At 55.5% G+C, this 27,881-nt stretch overlaps 1 protein-coding gene across 1 annotated transcript in view; it reads left to right on the top strand.

Moving 5' to 3' along the window:
- LRFN1 (leucine rich repeat and fibronectin type III domain containing 1) overlaps positions 1-27,881 on the top strand; it is a 43,352-nt gene that overhangs the window by 6,724 nt on the left and 8,747 nt on the right. The window contains exon 2 of the mRNA XM_067557303.1: positions 25,116-25,173. The gene's annotated coding sequence lies outside the window, so the exon portion shown is untranslated. The remainder of the gene's footprint in view (positions 1-25,115; positions 25,174-27,881) is intronic.

The raw sequence follows: 27,881 nt of genomic DNA, 5'->3' as shown, positions 1-27,881 counted from the left end.
AAAGAGCTTCCAGTCTAAATAGACAAGAAAGAATAATTATCCCTAGAGATAGAGAAACTGAGGAACAGAGAGGGGAAGATTTTTGCCCACCGTCACCCAGGTGAGTCTGCTGCAGAGGTAGGAATTGAACCCAGACCGTCCCAGCACTCTGACACGGGGCCATGCTACGCTTTCCCCAGCTGGAACCACCCATGGATGGGGCTGTCTCGAACCATGCTTGTTCTTGGCAGATACTGGGCCATCTGGTGGGCTGCTGATTCCTTCTGGACTGATGGTGGGTGGACTGCCGTGGATATGCCACACGCGTCACCCTAGCTGCGTTGGGCCCTGATCTGGAAAATACTTGCACACCTGAGTAATTTTCCTCCCCTGAGCCATCCCCTTGGGCTCAGCAAAGCTTCTCACTTCCAGAAAGTCACCAAAGACATAAGCCACTGCAGGATAACCACCGGGGCTTGTTGCACAGGGAGGATTCGTAGCCGGTTTTGTGTTTCAGGCACTTGCGTGGGACCTGGGAACCCTGCGTTTCTTTCCCAGTGGTGCTGGTAGGACTGTGGGTGAGCCATGGCTTGCTGGATTTTTTTCAAACATGCCCATCCTGGCGCTGAGGGATTTCCATAAAACGCAGCACCCAGCATGCCAAGATCTTCTGGAAACATGGCTGCTTGCTTCGGTGCCTAAATAGGAGATGAGCTCTTCATAAGTGCAGACCCCTACCTGAAGGGGATTCCAGGGAGGATGGAGCGGGGCTGTTCTCAGTGGTGGCAGATGACAGAACAAGGAGCAATGGTCTCAAGTTGCAGTGGGGGAGGTCTAGGTTGGATATTAGGAAAAAGTTTTTCACTAGGAGGGTGGTGAAGCACTGGAATGGGTTACCTAGGGAGGTGGTGGAATCTCCATCTTTAGAGGTTTTTAAGGTGAGGCTTGACAATGCCCTGGCTGGAATGATTTAGTTGGGGTTGGTCCTGATTTGCTCAGGGGGTTGGACTAGATGGCCTCCTGAGGTCCCTTCCATCCCTCATCTTCTATGATTCATGAAAACCACCAAAAGCTATCCGTGCCCCAGTTTCCCCAGCTGTACGATGGGGAGAATGATCCTTTGTCTACTTAGATTGTAAACTCTTCGGGGCAGGGACCTTCACTGTGTCTTTGCAGCGCCTGGCACATTGGGGGACCCAATCTCAGGCAGGATCTGTGCAGCATCAGCACAACTGGGCCCTGAACTTGGACAGGGTCACTATGTACTATAATAATAATAATAATAATAATAAATCTGTTATATAAATGCTTCCTGGCAAGTGGGTTGCTTGGCTATTTAATTTGGTTTTAAGAGGAAATGAGTTGGTTCTTCTCTATTCTGTGCTGCTTTAACATAAACTGGCCACATACCCGGCGAGTGTAAATCAAGGTGGGTCCATTAAATGAAGTGCTGCCAGTTTAGACCACTGGAGGATCTGGCCGATGGGGGGTTTAAATCCAGACGTGGGAGGCGTGGGCGGGGAAATAGAGCTGATTGGAAATATTTCAGCAGAATAATTTTCCAACACAAAAATGCCCTTTTCACAAAACCAATTTTTTCCATGTTTTCCCACAAAAATCCAGTTTTTCCACAAAAATTTGACATGCCCTGAGGAGAGTTGAACCACTGCGGCCTGGCTGCTCTCCTGCCAAGATCTTGCTTATTTCATGGCCAGGGAAAGGTGAAATTGACAAAAGCTTTCTGGGGTAGAGGGTGGCTTATCAATTTCACTATCAGGTGTCCTCCAGCCATCAATTCCCTGGCGGGTCTCCCGATTTTTCTTGACATTCCTTCCTGTGACAAAATTGCCATTTTTCTGGGGCTAGATTTTTTTTGTTCAAAACCAGGGCATTTTTCACAGGGTTTTTCCATTGTCCAGTCAGCTCTCAAGGGGAAGTGAGAAAGGAAGACGAAATGAATCCTACTAGCAGAAGAAAAACCCCAAACGTTTTGCATGGCAGCTGCTCCTCGCTCCTCCCTCAGTCTGATAAGGGACGCGCCTCGGAAGCGCCATGCATGTTTCAGGAGTGAAGCGTGGTTATCGGGGGAACAGAACCCAAGCAAACCAATCCTTTGCTATTCACAGCACTGCTTCTGTGCGGAGACCTTGTTCCAGACATCCCTGATAACACTAAAAAACCCAGAGAGATCGGATGAAAGCTACTTGAGAAGCGCATTTACCTTGCATGAGAGCTCTCCACTTTCCAGTCATTATTTCCTGCTTAATGGTTCTTGTTTTAAGCACGATCTGATGTTCCTACATGTCTCCTGCTCCCCGTTTCGTAGCTGGGATCGTAACTGAGTTAACCCAGAGGCCGGCGCGTGGCTGGAGGGATCTCGGTGTAGTCCCTTTTGTAGTCGAGGCTGGGAAGCAAAGGTTTTCGCTCTCCGAGCAGACATGGCTCATTGCTGGGGGGAAAAGGAGGAATCTAAAACCAACAGATGGCTAAGGAGTAGGTGCCTCAGCAAACAGCTCGGTTCTCAGCTTGCTCTCGGTCCTGGTAGGTGACTCACTGGTGCAAACTGAAGCCGCCTCACTGGCTTGAATGGAACACAGGCCAAATGACACACTGGTGCCAATCCAGAGTTGATTTCAAGGGCGCATGAGTCAGATTCTGCTCTCTGCGGACACGGGGGATGTCTACACTTGAAACCAAACGCGTGTCTGTAACTCAGGATAGCGATCCTTTCCATGGCCGCCACAGTAGGATGAGAAGGTGCCGCTTGGGTTTGCAGCAGGGGAGATTTAGGATGGCTATTAGGAGAAACTTGCTAAGGATAGGGGCGCAGTGGGAGAGGTGGCTGCGGGAATCCTGAGGTCATCAGAGGTTTTTAAGAACAGGTTGGACAAAGCCCTGTCAGAGACGGTCTAAGGACATTTTATCCCACCTCAGTGCGGGGAGAAGATCTTTCAGGTCTCTTCCTGCCCAACACTTTTATGATCCTGTTATTCTAACCCGGGTCAAAAGAGCACCAACCTCATGGCAACTCTACTGGAATCCCGGCTCCCCTATAAACTTCAACCAGAGTTGCTGCATCTTCAACCTGAATTAAGGACGCACCTCATTTTGGCAGTGTAGACACACAGTGAGAGACAGGGCCTGCCCCAAAGAGTCTGGATGGACAGTTGGGGAAACTGAGGCACAGAGCTGGGACATGTCTGGCCCCAGGTTACCCAGGACATTAGTGGCAGAGGCGAGGATAGAACCTGCATCTCTTGACTCCCTTAGCTCCTAGACCCTGCTGACAGGCTGGTCAACTGATAATATGGGCACTAGCTGGAGAGGTTATGTGGCTATAGATACAGGCCATGTCTCCTGCGGCATAAAAGAAGCACTTAATGTAGTGATGTAGCCTCACCCCTCCCACTGAGCCCCCGTCCCGTCTCCAGCGCCGCAGGCTTTTTTTGACATCAGCTGGGTTGCCAGCCCGTTGGCAGAGCTCTGACTGATTCATGCAACATCTCTTCATCCCCTGCTGCCCCCTGGGTCTGTACATTAAAGGGGTCGGTGGTCAGGGTTCTGGCGGGAGCTCCCTTCCACTTCCAGATCCTTTCCTTGGCTTCTTTCTCCAGCAGCCTCACTCCTCTCCCTGATCCCGGGGAACCAAAAACTCATCATGGGCTCGTCAACAAGATCCGCCAGCTGGAAGTGGAAGCTGGACAAACTCAGCCGGGAAATCAGTTCCCAATTTTTAACAATGAGGGAAATGAAACGTGGGCCCAACTTACCGAGGGTCATGGAGGATTCTCCATCACTGGGAAATTTTAAGTCACGACTGGATGTTTTTGTAAAAGATCCGCTCTAGTTCAAACAGGAATTAGTCCATTCCCCGGCTCTGGCCTGTGCTGTACAGGACGTCAGACGAGATGGTCACAGGGGACCCTTCTGGCCTTGGAATCGATGGGTCTGTGAACACACCCTACAATGCTAAGGTAACTGCAAGACTGAGGCTGCTGCAGTTGAGGGGTGATCGCTCTCCCTCGTTGCCCCCTGGTGCTCCCCATCTGTCTGTCTGGATCCATCCGCTGTCCCTTCTCTTACACTTAGATTGTAAGATCTTTGGGGCATGCTCTGTCTTTGTACAGCTCCTAGCACCCTACCCAGGACAGGGGCTGCTAGGTAGGAACACTGGACTGGAAGGGACCTCCTGGGTCTTGGAGACCAGTCCTTGCTATCACAGCCAGCCCCTTGATATCATCCCGTTCATAACGGCATCAAGCTCTGTGTTCCCCACACTCCTAGCGGCAGGCTGCTCTAGAGCCGACTTCCTTCGATAGTTAGAAACCTTCTTCTCCAGCTTCCACTGGTCCCTGGCTAGTTCTTCCCCATTTGTCCTTGTGCCAGCATTGTCCTTTAGCTTCCATAGCTCTTCTCCCTCCCCGGCGTCTCCCCTCCTGATGCATTTCTAGAGAATAATCAGATCCCGGACTGTGTCTGCGGCAGAGCAAGCCCAGATCTTTCAGTCTGCTTTCTAAGATCCGCTCTTCATTCCCTTCGCTGCACCTGCTCGGGTTGGAATTCATCTTCCTTGGGCCTGGGTGACAGAAACCGGGCACCATCAGGGAGGGTTCCATCGTGCAAAGAATCGAATAATAATCTTTAGATCTGGCTGACATTTCTCCAGGAGGAAAAAGGTGGGTTAGTCAAAATCGAACTCTTCTGTGGGAAAATGTCGATTTTGACTAAGTGCCAGGTGGTGGTGAGGGTATAGATCTGATCTTAACTTGCCCCATGGAGGCTAAAAATGATCTGGCTTATTTCCAGTAAGCTTTTGCATTGGGATAGCTATCTTGAGTCTGCTATTTAGATGCAACCCTCCCCTCCCCCCGCACCAAAAAACCAAACCAACAAAATACCACTTTTATTTGTAGTGCAGACAAAGCATAATTTGTTCTGCTTTTCTGTTGGGAAACCAGTCTGGAAAAATGTAGCTGGGAATTGATTCACTTCAAAATGTGCCTTCCGAAAGGGGAAATCTGGTTTGGAAATGTTTGCCGCGAATTGATGTTTTGATGTAAAATGTAATCTGCAGCAGAGACCTCTTATTTTTATTAATCATGTTTATTGCAGCAGCATCTAGGAGTTCCAGTCATGGACCAGGCTCCCATTGTGTTAGGCGCTGTACATTTGTACTGCTATTATTAGGTGTATTACAGTAGTACCTTGGCGCTCCAGTCATGGACCAGGCCCCCGTTGTGCCAGGTGCTGTACATTTTCATTGCTAGTAGGTGTATTACGGTAGCACTTAGGCGCTCCAGACATGGACTAGACCTCATTGTGTGAGGCACTGTACATGTTTGTGGCTGTTAGGTGCATTTCGGTAACTCCTAGGCGCCTCCAGTGCAGACCAGGCCCCCGTTGTGCCAGGCGCTGTACAAACAGAGGAGTACATGGTTGCTTTTGAACTGACATTTCAAAATGAAAACTGTCCAAATGTTCCGATCAAAAATGTCACCTTTTTTTGTTTCCCAAACAATGTTTTTTGGAACTTTTCGTGCTGGGAAAATTTTCGATTTGTCTCAACTTTTTGGTCCTGATTCGGGAGGAAAATGAAGGCCAGCCTTTGGGAAGTTCCCCTAGGATGGACATTTCATTTTCTGACTGCATAATACATGTAATAATACTGGTAATAATGATGCACACCTATGCAAGCGCCAAGAGATAACAGCATGGCCAGTCAGACAAACACACAGAGAATCTCTGCTTCATCTGACGCTTTCCATCCATAGATCTCAAAGCACTTTCCATCAGAGGCCAGTCTCATTATTCCCATTTTATAGATGGGGAAACTGAGTCCCAGAGCAGGGAGGGACACCCAGCGAGCCAGTGGCAGAGCCAGGGATAAAACACAGATCTCTTGAGTCCCACGCTCTGTCCACTAGCACATGCTGCCCACGTTCCAGCAAAGCTTCCTCTCTCCACTGGCATCTCTCCAGATCCTGCTTGCCTTGCAACCTCAGGAGATCTTTTATCCGGGGCACGCAGTAAGTAGCAGTTTTCCTGGGCAGCGATACTAGCACAGTTCAGCAGATTTGGTTTGCATTCAATTGCATTTTTCAGGGGCCCGGGGAACTGTTTATGGGACAGGAATAAAGTGAGATTTGCTCCCCTTGCTTTATTTTCCATCATCAGGGAATGGAAATCGAATCAGGAGGCTGAACTGTAGCTCTGACCTATAACTGGCTCGCTGAGACATTAACCCAAATAATACCTGTACAAATATTAAAGGAGGGTGGCGCTTGTGTTTAAGGCCTGGGAATCAGGACTCCTGAGTTCCTTTCCCAGCTCAGGAAGGGGAATAGGGTCTATGGGTTAGAGCAGAAGCACTGGGAATCAGGACTGTCCCCTGGGTTATGTCCCCAGATCTGCGCAGGGCATGGTAGCGTGTCTAGTGGTTATAGCAGGAAATCGGCAGGAGCAGTTAAGATTCCTGGGTTCTTCTGAGAGTACTGGGAGAGAGAGTGGGGTCTAGTGGTTAGAGCATGGACCGTGGGAGTCAGGACTCCTGACTTCTATTCCTAGCCCTGGCAGGTGAATGGGGTCTAGTGATTAGGGCAGGAAAGTAGAGGATCAGGACTTCTGGGCTCTATTTAGGGAGAAGGGTCTAGTGGTTATAGCAGGGCCAGCAGGAGTCCGGACTCCTGGGTTCTGTCCCCAGCTCTGCCATTGTATGACCGTGGGCAAGTAACCTGCCTGCTCCGCGACTCAGTTTCCCCATCTCTGCAACGGGTTCAAGGCTGCTGCACTGCCCCTCAGAGGCATGTTGGTGCCTGTGTGAGTTGGGGGGCTTAGAGATCTGCAGTAGGGGGGAGGCCAACGCCCGTTAGTTAACCCTTTCCCAACTGGAAGTGCTGGCCATGGTGTCATCCTGGCCCATGCTCCCAACGATCCAGGCAAGGGTGGCCAGCTCCTGGGTGCCCTAAGCATCCGTCGGAAAGGAAAATCTGGCTGGGTAAATGCCCCCCTGGGCAGTTATTAGTTGTTATTATTATGCACATCCAATCAGGGAGCAGACATGACACCAATCGCTCCCTCAGATCTCGCTGGCTTTAGTGCGTCTCCCTTGCCTCCGGATTAACGCCAGGGTGAGAAGGGAATCAGCCCCACGGATTCACACCAGCGGCAGATCTGGCCCCATTGACTCCGGTGGATATATACAGCTCCTTCCCCCACCCCTAGCCGCCCTGCGTCCCCGCTTGCGGACTGCGGCCGCTCGGCCTGCACTGGCACGGCGAGGGTTTTCCGGTCACCTCTGTCCCCCGGCGGTCCTTGGCGACATCCCACGCTGCATCCAGCCCCCAGCCCGATGGATCCAAAACCAGCACGGCCCCAGGATCAATAGGCGCTTGAAACAGAAACCGAGCAAAGCTGGGACAGAGGGACTGTAAATCACTCTGCAGAAACCAGCTCATTCCTCAGCCCCGGCCTTCGCTTCCGTCCTCGCTACACCGCTGACCGCTGGGAGGTAGCCAGTTGTCCCCTCCACCTTGCCTGGGATGTCTTCCTGCCAGGGTCACCAGCCGCAGCGAGCAGTGAGCTCCGGCTCAGATCCAGACCCGACCCCGCGTTGGGCTTGTCCAGTTCGCCCCGGAGCAGAACCGGCCGGGAATTTTCCAATGAATCGATTGTCAGAGGAAATCCTGCCGTGTCTAAGTGGAAAGTCTCTGCAAAACGGGGTGGGTTTCGAGGGCTCTCCCAGGTCGGAGAAAATGGGGGAAACAAAGGGCTGAGTTCTTCGAAACGCTCCCTCGGGACGTTTTGGAAATGGAAACTGCCGGCGGCTCGGAAGGACATTTTGGTTCCAAACACCAGCGATCTAGGCAGGAAAGCAAAACAAGGGCCAGAAGGTCAAAATCAAAAGAAAACATTTGGAAGTGAGTGGGTCAAACGGTTTCGATTGATGGGAAGCGAAACATCGGGGGCCTTTCTTTTCTTTGGTTTTTCAATCTGTAAAAAAATTTCAAGATTTCGACACTTCAACCTGGTTTGGGAGGGTCCAAATTTTCGAACTCTCAGAAATATTCGCAAGATGAGAAAATCATCCTGCCCCCCATTCTCTAACTCCTGATTCATCCCCTAAGGGAGCTGGGGGGAAGAGAAGACCCACAGCCAGTGCATCCCAGCCATGCCACCCAATTTGCCCCCATGAGCTCTGGGGGACAGAGAATAGCCACAGCGCATTGTGCTCCGGGCATGCCCCCGATCCGCCCAGGCTGGGGTCAGGCCCCTTATGCCAGGCAGGGACCCTGTGCAGTGTGGTTGATCTCAGGGGTCAGTCCTACCCCCAAAGAGTTACTCAGACCCCTGCCCTGGGCAGGAGTGACCCAGGCTACTGAGCAGAAGGGGAAGCGCTGGGTTTGCTCGTGCATCCCGCTGGTGCCGCCGCGGAGGTTTTGGGGTGAAATGGGGGACGGGCAGCTCACGCTGTGGGTCACCTCACCATCTGATCCGGCTGCCAGCTGGAGAGATCAGGGTGCCAGCCTCCTTCCCCCACCAAGCAGGGAGCTAGTGGCTGGCGGGAGGGGATCAGGAGGACCCAGTCCCTCACCCACCTGGTGCCCAGTACTTGGGGGAGGCACGGCGGGGGAGCCAGAGCACCCCCGCCCACAGCTGGCTGCCTCTCAAACAAGAGATTTTCCGCTCCATTTCCCGGCTGATGGATGGACGGACATTGGCGCTCCTCCGCTGGCTCTGCGCCCGCCCGCTCCTCTCCCCGGCTTTGCCGGAGCGCCCGGTCCCGAGCGGGGAGAGGCCGTGTTTTGCAGCCCAGCTCTGGGCCGGGACGCCGGGCACAGGAGCTAGGTCCCCCTGCATGGGGCAGCCCTGCTCTGTGCAAAACTCCGGGGGTTGTTTGTCTCCCAGGCTAAGCCGGACGGTGCCAGCTGGGCACTGGGTCTGTAGGGGGAATGGCAGGGTGGCTGCCGGGAAACAACCGGACACGGGGGATCCACCCGCGGTGCGGCCTGAGATCCCTCCCTGGTGGGCTCAGCTGTCCCTGACCTTCTCGCAGCGCTTGCTGTGCCAACGACGTCTCCTTGCAGGGAAGCTCTCCTGGCGCTGGGCCATGCCAGGTTCAAGCTTCATGCATCCACCAGTCCTGGTTGTGCCCCCACGTGCCTCCCTCTGGCTGAGTGACCCAGGCATCTAGCAGAAAACTTTCGTAACCCAGGGCCTGGTCCTTGCCACTCCTGCGCCACCATGGCCGCTGGCTTCCTGGCCTTTCCACTCAGGACCAGGGTCTTTCCAAACTGCCGGTTCTCCCCTGAGATTCCTGGCCTCAGACTCTGCAGGGCAGGACGGCAGAGTCAGGACTCCTGGGCTCTGTCCCCAGCTCTGGGAGGGGAGTGGGGTCTAGTGGTTAGAGCGGAGGGGATTCAGACCCAGTTTTCTGGTTTCCTTTCCTGGCTCTGCTACTGGGTCACTGCATGACCTTGGGCAAGTCTCTCCCACCGCCCCTCTGTGCCTCAGTTTCTCCCTCTGTAAGGCACAGCTAATAATCTCGCTCCGGCTTTGTACAGAGCTTTGGCATTGAGGAGTGCCTGGCTCCAAGGTGTGCAAGTGCTGCCCAGAGAACGTGCTTCCAGGCACGTGTCTGTAGAGCAGGGCCTGGCCGTCAGGAGTCCTGGGTTCAATTCCTGGGTGACCTGGGCCACGCCACTCTCCCTTGGAGTTCAGAAAACTCCTTTCTCCTTCAGGGCGTTGCAGGGTGACCTCATTGACTTTAGTGAAGCAATGCTGATTTACACCCCACGAGGGCCCCTTCACTCCGACATGATGATGATTTACACCCGCTGGGGACTTGGCCCTTTGAGACCCTGGGCTTCGAGGCTCAGTACGGCCTCTGCCACTCCAAGGTGTGTTTGAAGATTAATATTAGGGAGATGTTTTTATTCACTGAAACAGACTGTGCCCTGCCTGGGCTCAATTGCCACCCCCCCACTGGAGTCAATGGGGCCAGATCCCCAGCCGGTGTGGCTCAGACCATGCCACCTTTCCTCAGCTGAGGGGGTGGCCTGAGTTTCTTGTGGCCAAGATCTTGCATTGGAAGGGCCGGCTCCTTGCGCCCCTGGAGGGAGACATTGACCTGAACCGGCAGCTCCCCTGTACTTGCTCAGCAGTGCTCCTGTCGGAGGGCAAGGCCGGGCCGGTCATTTTGGACTCTGCTTCCTCCGGGGTGTGCGGAGAGCCACCCCGACTGCAACAGGAGGAGAGGGGAGCTTGAAGGGTGAAATTCACCCCAGTGCAAAGGGAATCCCACTGGACTCCAGGCAAACAGCAGGCTGGTCCCAAAGCTGGGAATAGAACCCCCCCAGCCTGAGTTATTGCACCTCGCTCCAGCCACTAGACCCCACTCCCTCCCCAGAACTGGGACTAGAACCCAAGAGTCCTGGCTCCCAATCACTTACCTGTTACTAGACTCCGGGACCTTCCAGAGCCGGTAAAGAAGCCAGGTGTCCTGAGCTTCGCTCAAACCACTAGCCAAATACTTTTTCCCAGAGCCAGGAATAGAAGGAAGGAGTCCTGATTCCCCGCCCCCGGCTTGACCCACGGGGCCTTAAATGCTAATATTTAATTAGCGCCCAGGGCTTTGGAAGTGGAGTGCAGTATCCCACGGGGATAGGAACGCAGTGTGGTCAGAAAACCATGTGTCTCCCCGCCCTCCAGCTTGCATTGCATTGCACTTTTCTGCTTGTTTTAGTTTTCCTGTTTGTAAAACCGTGTTTATATTAAAATATCAGCTCATTAAAATTCCCTTTTCCTGTTCGGTGATTTTTATTTTTATTATTTATTTTTAATTGGCTTCCTGCCTCATTCTGCCTTTTAAAAAAATTGTGTTTACACAAAGAAGCAAAGTGAGCAGAGTCTGCCTTTTACGTTTTCCAGTGTTTTAACCTTTGTCCAATTATTATTTATTATGACTCATTATTAATGATGACTACATCACCATTAATAACATTTCGTTAGCTTTTCATTTTTGTTAGCGTTTTCCTGGTTCGTTGCGTCGCTGGTTTTGGGGGTTGCATTTCTTTGAGTTCCTGAAATAAATAGATGAATGGATAGATGGACAGACAAAGGTGTGTGCATGGAGACAGACAGCTAGGTTGCTGGGTGTGTCTGGGGATGGATGGATGGATGGATAGAGAGAGATGAATGTGTATGGGGATAAGATAGATAGCTGGGAGTGCATGGGAAAGGACGGATAATTTAAAGACATCTATTCGTGGCAACGCAAGGTCACTGCTTGGGTAGTCTTTGCCTGACTCTTAGATGCAGGTTGTTGTGGAAGGCCTTATGCTGAGCCTGTGGGTCAGATCCTCAGCCAGTGTAAATCAGCAAAGCCTTCCATGAGAGCTGCACCCATTTGCACCAGTTGGGGATCTGGTCACATTGCCTTTAGGTAGTGTAGAGTTGAGTAAGCCATGTACTCCCAGTAGAAGAGGCAGAGAGACGGGGGTTTTCCTGTCGAGTGGTGATTCCACTGTTTCTCTGCGGGTGTAAATCAGGAGTCACTCCTGATTCCCCTCTCGCTTACCCCAGTGTAAATCAGGAGTCACTCCAGGGCTGACACACCGGTACAAACCTGGTGGAACTGAGCTGTGAACAAAGCCCACCGGCTTGTGCAGTCCCAGCTCCGCCTGCTTGGACAAGTCACCCATCTCTGTGCCTCAGTTTTCCCATCTGTCAAATGGGGAGAATGATCCTGATCCCCTTGGTAAAGTGCTTTGAGATCTATGGATAAGAGCTCAGGGTTATCGCCACCATTGTGCCGCACAACCTTCCATCCCCCGGTCCCCACCCCCCCACACTCCTTTCCCATCAAGAGATCAAAGCAGGGACCAGTTAAACAAGCACTGGGGCAGACACCTTCAAAGAGCAGGGATGGCCAGAGGCTGCCAGAGGCTGGTATTGTGCATCCTACCCCTCGGCAGCTCAGCAGAAAGATGCCATTGGTGACTGCATTCAGGGCATGTGGCTGAGTCTCCTACAATGAGTGCATCTGGATCCTTGCATGGGAACATCCTGAATGGCTCCTGCTCCTTTTAGTGGATTATTGTTAGCTAATGGCACCTAGAGGCCTCCACTGCACGGGCCCCAGCTCGGCTTGGGGGCTGGACGCCCAATGGGCCGGACACGGTGCAGACGCAGATCAAGACAATCCCTGGCCCAAAGAGCTCACAGTCGACACAGACAAAGGACAGGAGGGTAAACTGAGGCACTGAGCAGAGCAATGACTTGCCCAAGGTCATCCAGCAGCTCATGGGCAACCTGAGTCCCAGTCCACGCTATGTGCACAGGGCTCAACTCTGCTCCTGCATGCCCTCTGTGCCAATTGCATCGGTGTCCCCCCAGCCCCCTGCGAGCTGAGTGCCCTGCCCTGAAAGTCATGGGAGGTGTACAGAGATCATGACGGGGCGGAGTGCCCAGCTGCGATGCCAGCCCCACAAGTCATTGAGTTTATGGGGCTCACTGCCTCGTTGGCAAGACCAGGAGGCGGTTGGGCTGCGTGTTCTCTTTGCAACACCTGGTTCGTTTGTTGTCTTTGGGTGGCTCTCGGCTCTGGGAATGCTGGCAGGCGGAGAGGCAGGAACCGAGCCGAGCACTGGATGCACGCTTGGGGGAAGCGAGTCCCGTTCTATGCAGCCAGACCTGGGACGTCATGATCGGTCCCGAGCCAGAAGGAGCTGGGGGAAGGATGGCCTAGTGGTTAGGGAACCAGTTGGGCTACTCAGGGTCGATTCCCTTCTCTGTCACCCTCCTGTGTGACCTTGGCCCGGTCACTGAGTGTCAGGATCCTGGGCAAAGGCAGGCATGCCTAGTGGCAGGAAGTTGGGAGCTGGGAACCAAAGCCAGGGGTCACCACTGGCGTCAAGGGCCGAGGGTCAATACCAGGTCAGCGTTGCGGGGCCCGGAAGCCGATCAGGACTCAGGCTCTAAGTCAGAGCCGAGGTCAATGTTGGGAACTCAGAAGTAGGGCATTGCTAGCAGCTAAAGACCCACGTTATTACCTGGATGCTTCTGGCCCCTGGGGCTTATATAGGATCAGGGAACCAATCAGAGATTGCCAAGACAACTGTCAGTCGGATCACTCAAGGAGGGACTTCCTATGGCGTGCCGCCTCAGAGGGTGTGTGGCAGGGAACGGCCAGCTGGCAACGTGGGGTGTTGGCTGCCTACGTTGAAGTCCCGCCAATCCTTACATTTCGACCTGGATCCCTCAAAAGAGATCTTGGCCTTTCACCCCAGGGGGCTGATTCCCATGGGAGTTAGGTACCCAAATACCTTTGATGATCTGGGGCCCTGAAATAGGGATAATTCCCTGAATTGGGCCACTGCTTGACTTTACAGGGGTGCTAGGGGGATAAACACTTTAAAAGGCTGTGAGGTGCTCAGATATTGCAGTAATAGGGACACAGAAGAACCCAAGATGTGTAGGTAGCTCAAAGAGCAGCCACGTAGGACTGGAGAGGTTGATGTCCTAGGAAGAGCTGAGTGTGACTATTGCGGTGTGTTGGAATTGAAGCTTGTCATTGTAGGAGTGGTTTTCCTGATCCTGCTGGCAAACTAGAGGGCTCTGTAGGGAAACATGAGATCAGATTCAATCTGCAAAGAGCCACTTAGAGCAAGGTGAGGTGAATTAAGCTCCTCTAACTTATCGAGCAGCCTGCTTTGTCTCTCTCTGTTTCGAGTTTCTTGCGTGTTAAGGTTCTGGATTCTGAGAAATAAAGTCGTGTTAAGCTGCAACCTTCTCGCAAGCGTGTTGCGTGTTTTTATCTAACTTCTCTGTGTCTAACATCTAGCTTCCATGGTGGCTAAGTGGAGCTGTGTCTCCACCCACAGGGGCTTCGCCAGCTATTTACGGCGCTCTGAAATTAGAGTTCGGTGACATTTTTCATGCAAATCTTTTTTTTTTCGTTTGCTGAAAAATATAGATTTGGGTTCATTGAAACAACTGGCAAAGTCAGCATGGTTTTGGCACATTGTTTTGGTAAAAAATTGGCGTAAAAACTTTTTGATTTTTCATTTTGGAGAGTACCAGGGAATCGGGCACCAGGGCTTTTCAGTTTGGGTACCGCCATGCGGGAACCTCAGAGAAAGCTCAGGTCAGGTAGAAACTGTGAATGGATGGATGCTGTGGACAGAAGATGGATGACACTGTGGATAGAAGGAAGGAGGGATGGACACTGGATAAAAGGAAGGATGGATGGATGGACACTGGATAAAAGAATGGATACTATGGATGGAAGGATGGCTGGACACTGGATGGACAGAAAGAAGGAGGAATGGATGGTTGGACATAGATAGATGGACCTGAGGTCATCCCAGACCCCTTGTTCCTCCTGTAGACGTCACTGGGCCTCTGTTGACCCAACAAGCCAGTTGCTGAGGCTGCTGGAGAAAGTGGGGAATGTCACCTAGGAAACGAGGACCACTACCAAGGCAACAGCGGAGAAGTCCATTTGATAGTTGGGATAACACCCTCCAACCCCCTTGCTCTCCGTGGCCTCCTTCCCCTCATTCGTTTTCCCTGGCTGTTGAATTTGCACCCATTCAGAGCCAATCAGATAACAGGCAGTGGGTGGATTGGAGGGATTGGAGCGTTGAGAATAAATAACTGGGATCCAATTGGCTGTTGTTCATCCAGTCAGTGACTGGAAAGACACCAAGAGGCCAATCAGGCCTCAGCAATAAGGTGAAATTCCTCCGCCCCCCCAGGCCTCACTGTGGCTGAATTCCTGGGGTCCGAGCCGATAATTCCCTGCCCCAGCTTTACAGTGAATGCGGCTGGCAAATGAGCAAAGCCTCCATCCCACTGACTTTTGGTTGGACACCTCTTACGCCAACTCAGTTCTGCTTTTCATTATTAGGTGTATTACGGTAGCACCTAGAAGTCCTGACCTGGATTGGGGCCCTGGGCCCCAACCAAGAGCCAGTCCCTGCCCCAATGAGCTTCTAATCTAGCTCAACAGGGACCTATTTATCCTAATTTTATGGAGCAGGCACTGAGGCAGAGAGATGCTAAGCGGTGCAAGGCTGGCTTTGAGGTCTCTGCCACAGTTTCTCTGCGGGAGTCATGGCCTTGCTGTCTGACTCAGTTTCCTCACCTGTAAAACCACCCATGTTTCAACTGTCAGCTCTTCAGGGCCAGGGACTGGCTTGCGCCACATGTCTGTACAGTGCCCATCAAACACTTTCTTCTTGGTGCCATGAATCATAGCTAGTGCTGTCGGCCAAGCTGTAAAAAGCCTGTTAATTAACAGTGACGGTTGAGGCTGCTAGTCCTGCTAAGGATGCCTCACTGGCCTTATTTTCCCTTTAATAAACAAAAAAGGTAGGAAATGCCTTGCAAAAAACTTCCTTAAAAGAACAGGATTTAGGCTGCAACACCCGGCGCTCGCAATGCCAGCTTTACAGTGGCAAGCTGACCACGGTCCCTTCACGTGTTCGCCCTGGAATATCACCGTCAGTTTCCCGAGTGCTTTCATTTTCCTCTTGACAGGTGGGGCACAGACTTGAACAGGCAGGCGCAAAGTCGGCATTTCTTATCTTTTTCCAAGGCCTCGACTTTGCAACCTAAATAACGCTCTTTTAACGACAGTGGCTTTTCTCCTTTTATTTATTTTCTCCTATTTATTTATTCCTCTGAGTCATATAATGATGCTTCTGAAAAACTCTGCCTGCTTGATGCTCTGCCGCGGAGATTATGAAGGAGCCGCAAGCTGACCTGAACTGTGATTGTCTAAGAACTGATATTAGTTGCTCAGACTGGCTATTTTCGAATTAAGGATAATTACACGGCAGCATTGAAGTTGGGGGGGTGGGGAGGAGCTGCACCTTTTCTTAACGCTTGACTTCTCTGCGCTGCACTTGATCAGACTGCAGCTACTCTCGAGGGAGAAGCAGGGATCTGGCCCCATTGACCCCGTTCAATGCCTTTTGCAAGGCAGGCAGCAGCCCTGCTGTGAAATGAGCACCAGACATCAACTCTTCACCCCAAACAAACCCAGCAGCCGCTGGGGTAGCAACAAGCGCCACACGATGCCAGCCCGGGCTGGATTTGAACCAGCGCCCCGGAGGACCGGCCCCTGAGCCACAGCAGATGCTATTGGAGGGGGCAGCTTCAAGCCATGCAGCCTCCTTTCCTTTCCTTTCCTTCCCCCCTTCGCATCCAGCCACCCTCGTGCCCGTGGAGCCAAGGAGGGGGGCTGCGTACGCACACAGTTCTAGTGAATTAGCCTCCCCGTTCCAGCTGTTCCTTTCGGGCACGGCTTAATTAACCCATATGTCATCCTCCTCAGGCTGCTCCCAATTAGGTTAGCAGAGGCAGTGAGATGTTGGCTGTCTTCTGGAGCGGGCGCGGGCGGGGTAAGGGGGAGCGATCGGAGTGGGAGGAGGGGAGAAGATCATGCCATTTATTTATTTCAGGACGTGTTTATATTCCCATTATCCAGGCAGGCCGGCGTGACGGCGGGTAGGGAAGTGAGAAAACCCAGCCTGCTTTCTGGGCTAATCGCTCTCGTGGGGACGCGCGCACGCACGGCCTGGAGCGGCCCCCGGGCCAAACGCCGCTGCGGCTTTCCACACGCATCCCAGCGAGCTTTCCGGTGGTCCCCACGCACACGCCCGTGCTCTGCCATGTGCCCTCTGGTACACTGATGCCGGACGAGGCAGCCGATCTCCTGCATGACTTCCCACTTGGGAGGAGTCTTTCAACGCCGGGGAGGGCGGGCAGGCGGCTGGGAGATGGGTCCCGGAGCCCCACTGCGCCTTTGAACAAAATCTCCCCCCCTCGTTCAAGCAGCAGGGCTGATGGAGCGTGATAAATTCACGAGCAGGAGTAGCAGGAGGGGGTGCAGGGACTAGAAGCTGGTCCTGACTCCGTACCCCCTTGGAAGGCTGGACTGACAGCTTCCCTTGGGGGTTTGAGCAGCCCTAGTTAAGCCAGAAAACAAGATGGACTCCCCAGCCAGCCCGTCAGCGCGCTCCTGGACACCGACCCCCCGCTTCCACTTTGAGCCCCCAGGGGGGGAACCGTGTGCTGGCTCCATGAATGGTCGGGAGCTGCCAAACTGGGGGGATGGGCTTGGGAGGGGGAGTCCTGGGGGAGTTCAGCCTGCCTCTCCCCACCCCTTACTCTCCCCACAGTTGCTTTGGTGAGTCCCATGCGTTCCTAGCACTGCGTGTGCTGCTGCTTTGGTGTCGTTGCCAGCCTGGCTTTAGACCGTTTCTGTTCTGTTATTAGCTTGTCAATTATTATTTGGTTAGGGGGGCTTAATGGACGGAGCACTGAACTGGGACTCGGGTGACCTGGGTTCAAATCCTGGTCCTGCTACTGGTATGTCGTCATGGCCCCCGGCCCAGGCCTCAGTTTCCCCCTTCTGATAACGACACTTACCTCCTTGGCAAAGATCTGAGATCTACGGATTCTGAGGGATTCTGAGAGAAGAGAAATGGGGATTTGTGGTAGCTTCTCACTCAGATAAACGTAAGTGGAACTTGCTGCACCAAAGAAAAGGCACTTTCTTGGCCCGAGGGTTTTCTCCCTGCCACATTTCAGAGGCCTGCTGCGGAGGATGAGAGCTTACGGGCTTCTCAGAGAAAAGGTCACAGGCGTCCTTTAGAAAGGAAAAATTAGGCAACCGAAATACAGGGGTCACTGGTTATTCTAGGGGGGGAGCTGGCAAAGAGTGAAATAACGAGGGCGTGATTGCTGGGCGAACGGGTGTGATGACAGGTGAATTCGGCGGCGGGAACGTTTTTCTCCCAGGGCCAGCTGGTGTAAATCTGTCTGGAGTTCAGCGCGGGAGCAGCAGGGGCTGCGATGCTGTGGCGAGGGGTGAGAGGGACTGGGAAGCCGCAGAAAGGTTGCCTGGCTAGAGGCCCGGTGGAAGGATGGGTAGATCGGAACCTGGGCGTGACGGGTGAAGTGCCGGATTTCGCATGACCCCAGAACACGGGGCGTCTCCCCCTCTCGCTGCTGCGGCCGTGATTCAGAGGGGAGAGCGCCCCCTACGGCGCCCCCCTGATTCCTGCAGCCCGGCACCCCCTAGCCGTGCATGCTGCTGTCTCCCTAGCCAGGGTCGTGCAGGGTCATCAGGCTTGGGAGCCAGTCTGTCTCCCTTCCCCCAGTCTGGCCACCTGGGCTGGCTGGCTGTGGGGGCGGCGTTATTAGCAGGCCGTGCACGGCGCTGGGGGGGGGGCGCTGCTCCGGCAGCTGGCGGCTCTGTTTGTCGACAAGCAATCTCACTTTTATCAAGCGCTGATTTCGAGTCAGAGCATGTCAGACGGCGCCAGAGCCTGCTGCGCTATTCCCGGCACGTCCGTCACCTCCCCCCACCCCACCCCAGCACTTGGAAAGAGCGGGGAAAGGAATAGGGGGCAGCGGGGGGCAGGGCTCAAGGGATCCTCACCCAGGGCTGAGATTTTGTCCCTGAATGCTGGCAGCTCTGGGCCCCCCATCGCAGCAGGAGACAGAGCCCCTTGTCCCGGAGGGATGGGGGGGGGGGGCTGTAACGGTGCCGGGTGCAAGGAGCAGGAGAGGAGAGGATAGTGAGTAGGGATGATGAGGAGGAGGCGGAGGCAAAGGCAAAGGGGTGAGGGAAGGGAAGGGGGGAGAAGGAGGAAGGGGGAGGACAGAAATGGCAGCCACATCAGAGGCTGGGGGGGGAGGGGGCTGGGCCTGCGGGACAGGGAAGGGGAGCTGCGGGACGGGGGGTCGCGCTCTGCTGCCTGGCGCCCGGCCTGTTTCGTGGGGTCGCCGAGGCCCTCTCCCCGGCAGCAGGGGCATGGGGACCCTGCAGAGCCCCACGGGCCGCACGAGGTGGAGGGAGGGGTCCCACTCTCAGAACGGGGCCCAGGCAAGGTCAGGCAAAGGGGTCTGACATCAGAAGTGGGGCACTGGGGGGGCACTTGTCTAGAAAAGGGCTGGTAGCACAGCCGGAATTTCTTATGGCAGCCGCATCCGTCCGTCTGTCCCCGTAGACACCCCTCTGTCTGTCTAGCCCCATAGACACGCTGAATCCGTTTCTGAGGGTTGTGGTGGGATCGGGGGGATGACGCTCGCCGTGGGGTCCCGGGCAGAGTGCGGGAGCGGAGGGCTGGCCTGGGGTGTTGTTGGCTCGCTCATGAACCTGGCTAATCAGTCCCTCGAGGGAAAAGCTGTCCCTCTGCAGGGGCGCATGTGGGGGTGATCCTAGCGGGGGCACTGGGCTGTTAAAACAGGATCCCCGGGTGCCTGGTTCTATTCCCAGCACTGGGAGGGGAGTGGGGTTTAGTGGTTAGAGTGGGGGGGGGTTAGGAGTCAGGACTCCTGGGTTGTATCCCCAGCTTCGCCACCAATGTGCTGCATGATCTGGGATGCATCATTCCCTCTTTCTCTGTGCCTCAGTTTCCTCCTCTGCAGAAGGGAGATAATGCCTGGTCAGGGAGACCTGGGGGGTGATTTCTCTTTCCCAGCCCTGGCAGGACAGGACACGGCAGCAGCGCTGCGCTGTACGATGAGCTGAAGCCGATTGGCTCTGATGGCGGACGTGTTCGCAGCCTGACACCCGCGATGGAGGCCGGCAGCTGGCTTGTGGGCCCCAGGGCCTCCAGCAGGCCCCATCCCAGAGTGACCCTGGGATCATCCCAGGCCTGTCCTGGCCCCTCTGCTGCTTCCCTTCCAGCCTGCACCTGCTGGGTAACGCTGCTGTCACCATGCAGCAGAAGGGGGCGCTGGTTCCCCAGACCAGTCACACTTTGCTCACTCCCTTCCTCTCCCCTTCCGCCCTCAAGACCAGCTAGTCCTGCCTTCCCAGTCCCTCCTGTTTTGCCGGTGCCCCCTGACCATCCCCACAAACCCAGCTGCCCCCCAACCCCAGCGGCCGTCCCCCTCCAGGCCCAACGCCCCACTCTCATCCTTTGGCAGGGCGAACAAAGGGGCTCTGGGGTGGGGGGGTGAAGCCGAGACATCCCTGCGCTGACCCCAGCAGCACCCGGGCGGGCTGGGGAGGGCAGGGTTGAGGCCTGGCTTTGACCCCCCCCCCGGCCGGTTCCATGCTAAGAGGAGTCGGATCAGGAGTTTCTAATTGCAGTGCGAGCGAGCGAAGGAGCGAAATGGTGATAATAGGAGGGAAAAGCAACCCACTTTCTCCCCCTCCCTCTGCGATCGCGTTGCCTTATCGCTGAAATTGAATAAAAGATGCATTAGCCGCATCGGCTTGACCGAGAGCCTTGGAGCCGCCGTCTCCGGCGGGGAGGGAGCTGGGAAGCTAAATGCGGATTATGATATTAAATCCACCTCCCAGCCTGGTAGATAAGGACTGTAATAGTCTCTCCCCCCCGCCCAGCCCAGGCAGCTGGAGGGTCCCAGCGCAGTGAGCTCAGACTGGGCGGGGATGAAGATTTTGGTCCGTGCCCAGGGCCTTGTTCTCTGGCAGCTCCTGCGTTCAGCCGTCCCGCTGAGCAGGGCCAGAGCCCGGCTGGTGTGCGGCTGGCAGATCTCCCCGCGTGTTGCGGGGAAGGCTGAGGGCTCGGTAGGGGCGATGTGCTCCTTAAGGCAGCGCTGGTCCTAGCGCAAGGGGGCGCCGTGCTGCAGGGAGTGGGGCGGGGACTCAGCAGGGGGCGCTCTCCCCTGCAGTCAGTGCTGTCCCCAATACCCCAGTGCGGCACTAGGGGGCGCCGTGCTGCAGGGAGCCGGGCAGAAGCTCACTAGGGGGCGCCATGTTCTCTTAGTTGATGCAGCCCTGACTTTTTTTGGCCCATGTGTAATATCTAGGTCGTGCCCTGTCGCTAAAGACCCCTGGCACGATTAGGTCTGTCCCTGCCCGTGACCATCCTCGGCCCAATAGTCACGTGTCTCATTGCCCCGGATCTGTCTGGCCAGGGTCCCCTCTCCCACAGCCAGGACTGTCCCTGGGACTCCTCTGCTGGGGACAGATCGATAGCAACCCCTCTGCCCTCCCCCAGAGGGGATCAGAGCTGCTCTGACATGGGGTGCGTATGTCACCCTCTAGTGGCCCCCAGCGGGACTGCAATTGGAAACCCACTCAATTCCATTTGTGTCCGGTTTCCTTTGGTTTGGGGCCCGGTGCATTTATATTTCCTGGCCCAGGGTTCAAGTGGAGCCAGGAATTCTCCCCGGCATCCATCCCAAGACAGCAAGCACCTGAGAGGCAATGGGCTCAAAGGTCTCCCACGTTACAGCCAGCTTCCTGTCAACCACGAGGCAGGGCCCTGGCGAGCTGGGGCGGGAGGCAGTGGGTTCTGTCTTTCAGGATGCCGGGGGCCTGGCAACTATAATATTTCTTGTCACTCCCATTAGGGGGCCTTTGGGTCGCCAGGCCTGACTGCTGCTGCTATTATGTGTTAATTTGTTTCCAGAGTGCCCTGCTTTCCAGGGCCCTTTGCCAACATGGTAGGGCCAGGGTCTGGTCGTAGCTTCGCCACGATCGATCTGGAGTCACCCCTGAAGTCAGTGGGGTCAGGGCTAGAGTCTGGTCTCGGCTCCGAGACGCTCGGTGGGAGCCCTGCAAATTGTCCCATGGAGCCTCGTGAAGGTGGCTGCAGAGCCACAAGCTGACATAGCCACAATGCCATGGCCAGTAAGTCTGTCCCCCGGCTGGCCACGCTGCAGAAGAACAGGGCTCTTCTGCCAGAGATGCAGGCGGCTCAGTAGGGGGCGCTCTCCTTTCCCAGTCAGTGTGGCCCCCCAATGGCGCTAGGGGGCGCTGTTACCACATTTTGTCCACCCGAGTCCCCCCCCAAGTACCTTGTCAACAGGGCATGGGGTTGTTTTTCGTGCCCTGTTTTGGAATGGGGGTGGGGAGATGAGTTTGCCTGTTTAAATAGCCTGTTAAATAGCTGCCGGCCCCTTGCCCCAGGAATGTCCAGGCTTCCCGGGGATGGGGGGGAAAGGGGAGAAGCAATCCATGTTGAAACTGATGCTGGGCTCTGTGACTTGCTTGAGTTTGCACAGAGTGGGAGAGCTGGGAATAGCTCCCACAAAATATCTCCCTTCCCCTCCCACTCTAACCACTAGCCCCGCTTCCCTCCCACTCCACCAGAGATGGGAACAGAACCCAGGAGTCCTGGCTCCCAGCCCCAGCTGTAACCTCTAGCCCCTACTCCTCTCCCAGGGCTGGGGATAGAGCCCAGAACTCCTGGATCCCAGACCCACCTTGCTCAACCTTCCTCCTGCCCGCTGTTCTCCTATGTCTTTTCTGCCTTTGCCTCAGGCTGGAACAGGTGAGGTGGGAGCTCCTTGCCTTTGCAGGCCGGTTTCCCCCCCCACACCCTTGAAATAAAGATCCCCTGGTCCGAGGGGGGTCGGCGGGTCCCCGTGCTCATTAGACGCCCCTTGCTGGGGAAATCTTTGCAGCGGTGTGAATGAGGGGGTGAGTCGAACACCCCGATTCCTTAGTCCAGGTCACGGAGCCTTTAGGGGCCAGATCCCCAACTGGAGTGGACTGGGTTAGCCCCACTGGAGTCATTCCCTGCAGCACGGCAACCCCTAGAGCTGGGCTGGAGCTTTGGATGTCAGCAGGGCCTAGAGGGCAGGGCAGGGCAGCCCTTCTAGCCTCACGGTGGTGCCAGCCCTGAGTGTGAAGGGAGAGCGCCCCCTGCTGGCCCCCCTGCTCCCTGCAGCATGGTGCCCCCTAGTGCTGCACTGGGGCATTGGGGTCAGCCCTGACTCCAAGGGAAACGCGTCCCCTGCTGAGGTCCCCCACCCCTGTTTTTGTCATCCTCTGAGGGCTCCCACCCGAGCTCTGAGCCAGGCGAGCTCTGCAGGGTGGATCTCCAGCCCCCGTGGGAGCCAGCAGCAGGGGGAAGCTGCTTGTGGCTCCCTATGGCGAGTTCAGCCATAGCACCTCACCCCTACCCTTCTTCACTCCAGTCACAGGCAAGCTCTCCCCTTGCAGCAGCGCAGCTCCTGTGGGGACAGGAGGTCTGGGACCTAGGCTGGGTTGGGCCGGGAAATGCAGGGCAGGGCTAGGCTGGCTGGGGTTGTGTTCTGCTGTGCTGTACTGGACCAAATGCGCAGTACTGGAGCTGTACTGGACTGGGCCATGCTGGGCTGTACTGGGTTGGGCGTCTCCCAGGGAGAGCTTGTGACATGGCCCGAGCAAAAGTCGAGAGGCCTTTGGATGCCCTCTCACCCCAGAGTCCCGGAGCAGCAAAACCTGGCGGGAAAAGCCCATCTGTCTGTCCAGCCACCCTTCCTTGCTGTGTCTCTTGCCTCATGTGAGCTGAAGGGTCCCCTCCCCCATCACCTGGCCCCTCATGCCCTTGTTTGCACGGGTACAAGATAGGTGTGAGATGCTTCCAGATGAACACAGGAGGGATTGGCGGGAGGGGGGGGGGTAGATGAGTGTGCGAGGGGCAGGTTGAGGGGAGGAAGGTCTGGGGAAGAGGGTCTAAGATGCCCACCAGAGGTCAAAGCATGAGGGGGGCAAATCCCAGATTCCCAGCAGTGTCAATTCCCCACACCCCCATGGTGCTAGGTGTGGTACATGTTTATGTCAATCAGGGAATCACTCAAGAGGGTTAAAACTGGCAGTGGAAGCCCCACTGAGTCTCCTTTCTCAGGCCTTGAAGCGGTCAATGGGTGTTAACTCTGAAACCTAGTGATGTCTGCTAGAACCTTATGAACCATTTCACTGCTGAGCCTTTTAGTGAGAACATCCAACTAATGTGCCTGTCCCAATTCCATTCCCCGTTTGCTGAGAGCCCCCCACTCCCTGAAACCCTTGCACTGCACTTCGGCTTTGTCTGGAGTGTGCAAAACCGAACAGTTTGGGTGCTGTCAAACCACTGGGGTGTTGAACTGAACTAAATAACGCTGGGCTCGCAGCACGCATTGTATTACTGACTAGGGTAGTGAGTTCACTGCAACGCTGCTTTGATTAATTTCCTTGAAGCTGCTACTGCTACAGAATTTCTGATGATGGATAGATGGATAGAGAGGTAGCTAGATATTCTGATTCTAGCGTTCCTAGGTGCTGCAGGAATGCTAGCTATAAAGAGCAAAGGAGAAATTGGATAGAGGCGTACATAAGGGATTGGATAGCATTTGGGAGGCACTGTGGAAGGATGAATGGGGAGAAGGGTAGAGGGATAAAGAGCTGGACTGGTGGATGGATGGGTAGGTAGAGCAATGGATAACTATTGTGGATGGTTGGAGAGGGATGGATGGATGGACAGAAAGATGGAGAGATACCGAGGCTGGGTGGCTGTGCAGGAGGGCAGATGGATCCCCAAGTGGGCGCATAGAAGGGATTCAAGGACAGACAATGTCTACAAGCATTGGAAGGGTGGAAGTGACACAGCTGCTGTCATGAGTTGCTGCCGTCAATTAGACCTGAGCCTTCCAGTGCTTGAAGTGCCAGCCTCCAGCCGCCTGTGGCAGTAGGCTGTTATCCCCAGCTGGACCAGGCCGAGAGCAGATGCACAACACCCACTGCAGAACAGCAGGCGGGGAAGGGGCAATTGAGGGTCGGCCAATGGGCAGAGGGGATGTAAGCTGGGGTTTATTCGTGCTGTTGCTTGTTGTCTGTGTCACGGTAGAACCGAGGGACCAGCATCGGGAATCGGGGCCCGTTGTTCAGGGCACTGTACAAACACACAGCTGAGGGGTGGGTGTGATTCCTCCTGCAGGAGAGCAGGCACGGGGAAAACATGGTTGGTCTCTGGAGCTGCCCCTGGGCAGAATGAGATTGCCCAGGTACCAAAAGTGGCGGGGTCTGCAGGGGCCCAGCAGGAGCCCCAAGATGAAATGGCTGGAGATCAGGATAGCACCTAGGAGCCCCAGCTGGGGACCAGGCCCCCATCGTGTCATGTGCTGTACATGTTTATGGTGTATTACTGTAGCGCCAAGATGCCCTAGTCGTGCCCCAAGACCCCAGGCGCTAGGTGCTGTACAAACCCAGAACACTTGGCCAGTCCCTGCCCCAATGATCTCACGATCCAAGGACCATTGTTCTTCTGTGAGCCACCTGCCACGGGGCGGGCCATTCCCCACCTCTCTATGCCTCCTCCCCCCCAGACTTGGGGGAGGGGCAGTGAGGGGGCAGGCAGGATGGCTGCTGACACATCTCTCTCACTCTCTGTCTCCCTCAGGCAGTGGCGGCGGAGGCCCACTCACCCGGCGGGAGACGCGATGAATTCCTGAGGAGAGGTAATTGCCACCAGGGGCTAACATGGGTGGGGGGCAGATAGGGGAAGGGGGCTCGTCCAGATTTGGGGTGCGAGCGTGGCCTGAGATGGACCTGGATTGCACAGGGCGACCCCAAGACAGCCGGGCTGTGCTTGTGAGGGCGCTGCAGGGCCTGGCGCGGGCAGAGCAGGCTCTGTGCATGCCTGGCACAGGCTCTCTCAGCGGAAGGCGCGTTGGGTGCGAAGAGCAGCGCAGAGACGCGCCGAGCGAGCGCAGACCCCGTTACAACCGGCACCGTGCCGAGAGGGCGGGTTAGCGCCGTGTTGGGCACGTCCTGATGAACCCGTGCAGGGCACGACGGCCTGGGGAGCCTCCCAGGCGCCGCTCTGAGAAACAAGGCGCATCCGCACCGGGTTAGTCACTGGGGTGACCCGCTGGCAAGTGGGTGCATGACAAGATCCGCCTCTGTGTCCTGTCTGCAGAGAACCGGGGTGGGTACAGCCCTGCCTTGGCGGCGTTAGCTAAAGCCACAGCCACGCGTGCGTCTAGCGCTGGAGAACCCTCGTTCAGTCCCCGGGGTGCCAGCCGTGGTGCTGGGCATCCTGCAAATACCTTAAAACACTGTCCTTACTGATTATTGGAATTTGCTTCTGGCCCCCATTGTGCCAGGTGCTGTACGTTTTTATTGCTATTAGGTGTATTACAGTCGCAACCAGGCACTCCAGTGGTGAACCAAATCCTCTTGGGGCCGGGTTCTGTACATTTTTATTGCTATTAGTTGTATTATGGTAGTACCCAGGCACCCTCTACTCCTAGACCAGGGCGTTAGGTGCTGTACGGACACAACACAAGAACAGGCCCTGCCCCAAAGACAAGGCAGCCCAAGGTCAGCAGGACGCAGGGTTGTGTCTTGGGGCAGAGGACGGGGACAGGTTTGTTAGGAGGATCCTTTCCCTCTTAGCCCCCCAACTGATCGGTGCCACAATAAGCGGCCCGACGGTCCCTCAAATGGGGCTGCTGAGGGAGACACCGACAGGGCATGAAATGATGGCACAGAGACGACACGGGGGGGGGGGGGGGGGGTAGCCTGCGTCAGAGGCCCTCAGACAGCCGGACAGTGGCTGCCTATCTAGCTCTGTACCGGGCAGCACGGGCGGCTCTTCCAAGGCTGGCAGCCCGGAGTCAAAGGGGACCCTAATCCTGTGTTCACAGCAGACTGCGACGTTCCTCTGCTTGTCTGTAGGAGGAGTTAATCCAAATGAACTTTTCAAGTGGATTAGTTAAATGGAATTGCACCCCCATGTGGACGTTCGGATTCAGAACTAAAGGGGCCTTAATTCGGTTTAGCTTCATTCAATTCTAAAGCAACTCCTCCGGGAGGAGCCTTGTGTGCCATCCCGGAGCATTCCTCCTGCCCCCCACTGTGATGTCTGCAGTACAGGTGCTATGACACACAGCCACACCATCCATTTCCATCCCTCCGGGGACAGCGTCCGCTCCCTCCTCTGCCTCATTGCTCTGCTAGCTGGTGTTTAGTGCAATTGCAGTATTGTGCCTACAGACGAGTGCCAGAGCCGCTGCGAGGAGCCGCTAGCTCCCACTTCCAGCTCATTAGCCCAATTAATTTTTCATAAGGGCCTAACTCCAGCACTCAGGGCTGCAGACAGCTGTGTACCAGCTCGGGGGGGGGAACCCTCCAGGAAAGAACCACGGACCCCACTCTAGCTGTGGAAGGGTGGGGAAGCTGGATAGAGCAGTGGGGCTGGGAGTCAGGAGATCTCGGTTCTGGTCCCACTTCTGTGGGGGGAGTTAGGTCTAGTGGCTAGAGCGGGGGGCTGGGAGTCAGGACGCCTGGGTTCTATTCCTAAATATAGCACCTGAGAACAGCTGGATGGACCCCAATAATGGGGCTGTCCCTCAGCACTGCTGGGCCCAGGAAGGGGTTATGCCAGCAGAAGGCATGGACGGCTCTTGTCTGCCACTCTGACCTCCCCGCCAGAATACAAGTCCTGCCATCGCTGTATGGGGAATCTCCCCATCACAATAGTAGCCAGCAGGGTTCTATTCCCCTGCGCCACAATAAAAGCCCCACTAATGCTCTCTTTCACACACACCCCCGCCGGCAATGGGGCAGTCCTGCCTGTGCTATAATTAGCTGCCTGCCAGTCTAAGAGCCCGGACTAACTGGGGTCCGGTGCCAGCCTGAGAAATGCCTGGGCCTCATCAAAGGGCAGAGAATGCCATGGGGGCGGGGGAGGAACCATGGGGAGTAAGTGACCCTGGTCTGGGGGCACTCCGGGGAGTCAGCGCTCTGCCCCGAGCAGCCAGACTGTACAGGAGCCCCGCAGCGGGTGGGAGCTAAGCCCAGGAGGTGGGTGAAGAGGAATCTGAGCAGGGTGGACAAACGGCTGTTTGTTTATCTGGTTTGTTACCCCGGGAGGGGATTGCATGCCGAGAGTGACCCAGCTGGAGAGCTGAGGCTGGGCAAAGACAGAAAACCTGGGTGAGGGGAAACTGAGGCAGGGTGTGGCTGCAGCTTGGCCAGCAGAGGCTGCTCCAAAGCAGCCCAACCTGTAATTAATTAAAGCCCCGGCAATGCCCTTTATAACTCCGGTCTCCCCCCATGATAAGGAGCTGGGAGGGGGGACTTGGGGTAGCGGGGGGGTGGTGTCTCTGGCTCCCAGCTGTGCGGAGGGGCTGCGGCTGAACAGCTGTGCTTAGCGGTGCAG

This window comes from Emydura macquarii, unplaced genomic scaffold (assembly GCF_026122565.2).
Source record: "Emydura macquarii macquarii isolate MOO-44397 ecotype Brisbane River unplaced genomic scaffold, CSIRO-AGI_Emac_v2 contig_1790, whole genome shotgun sequence".
NCBI lineage: Eukaryota > Metazoa > Chordata > Testudines > Chelidae > Emydura > Emydura macquarii.
Note: the sequence above shows the minus strand (reverse complement) of the source record. Positions and strands in the feature narration are given on the sequence as shown.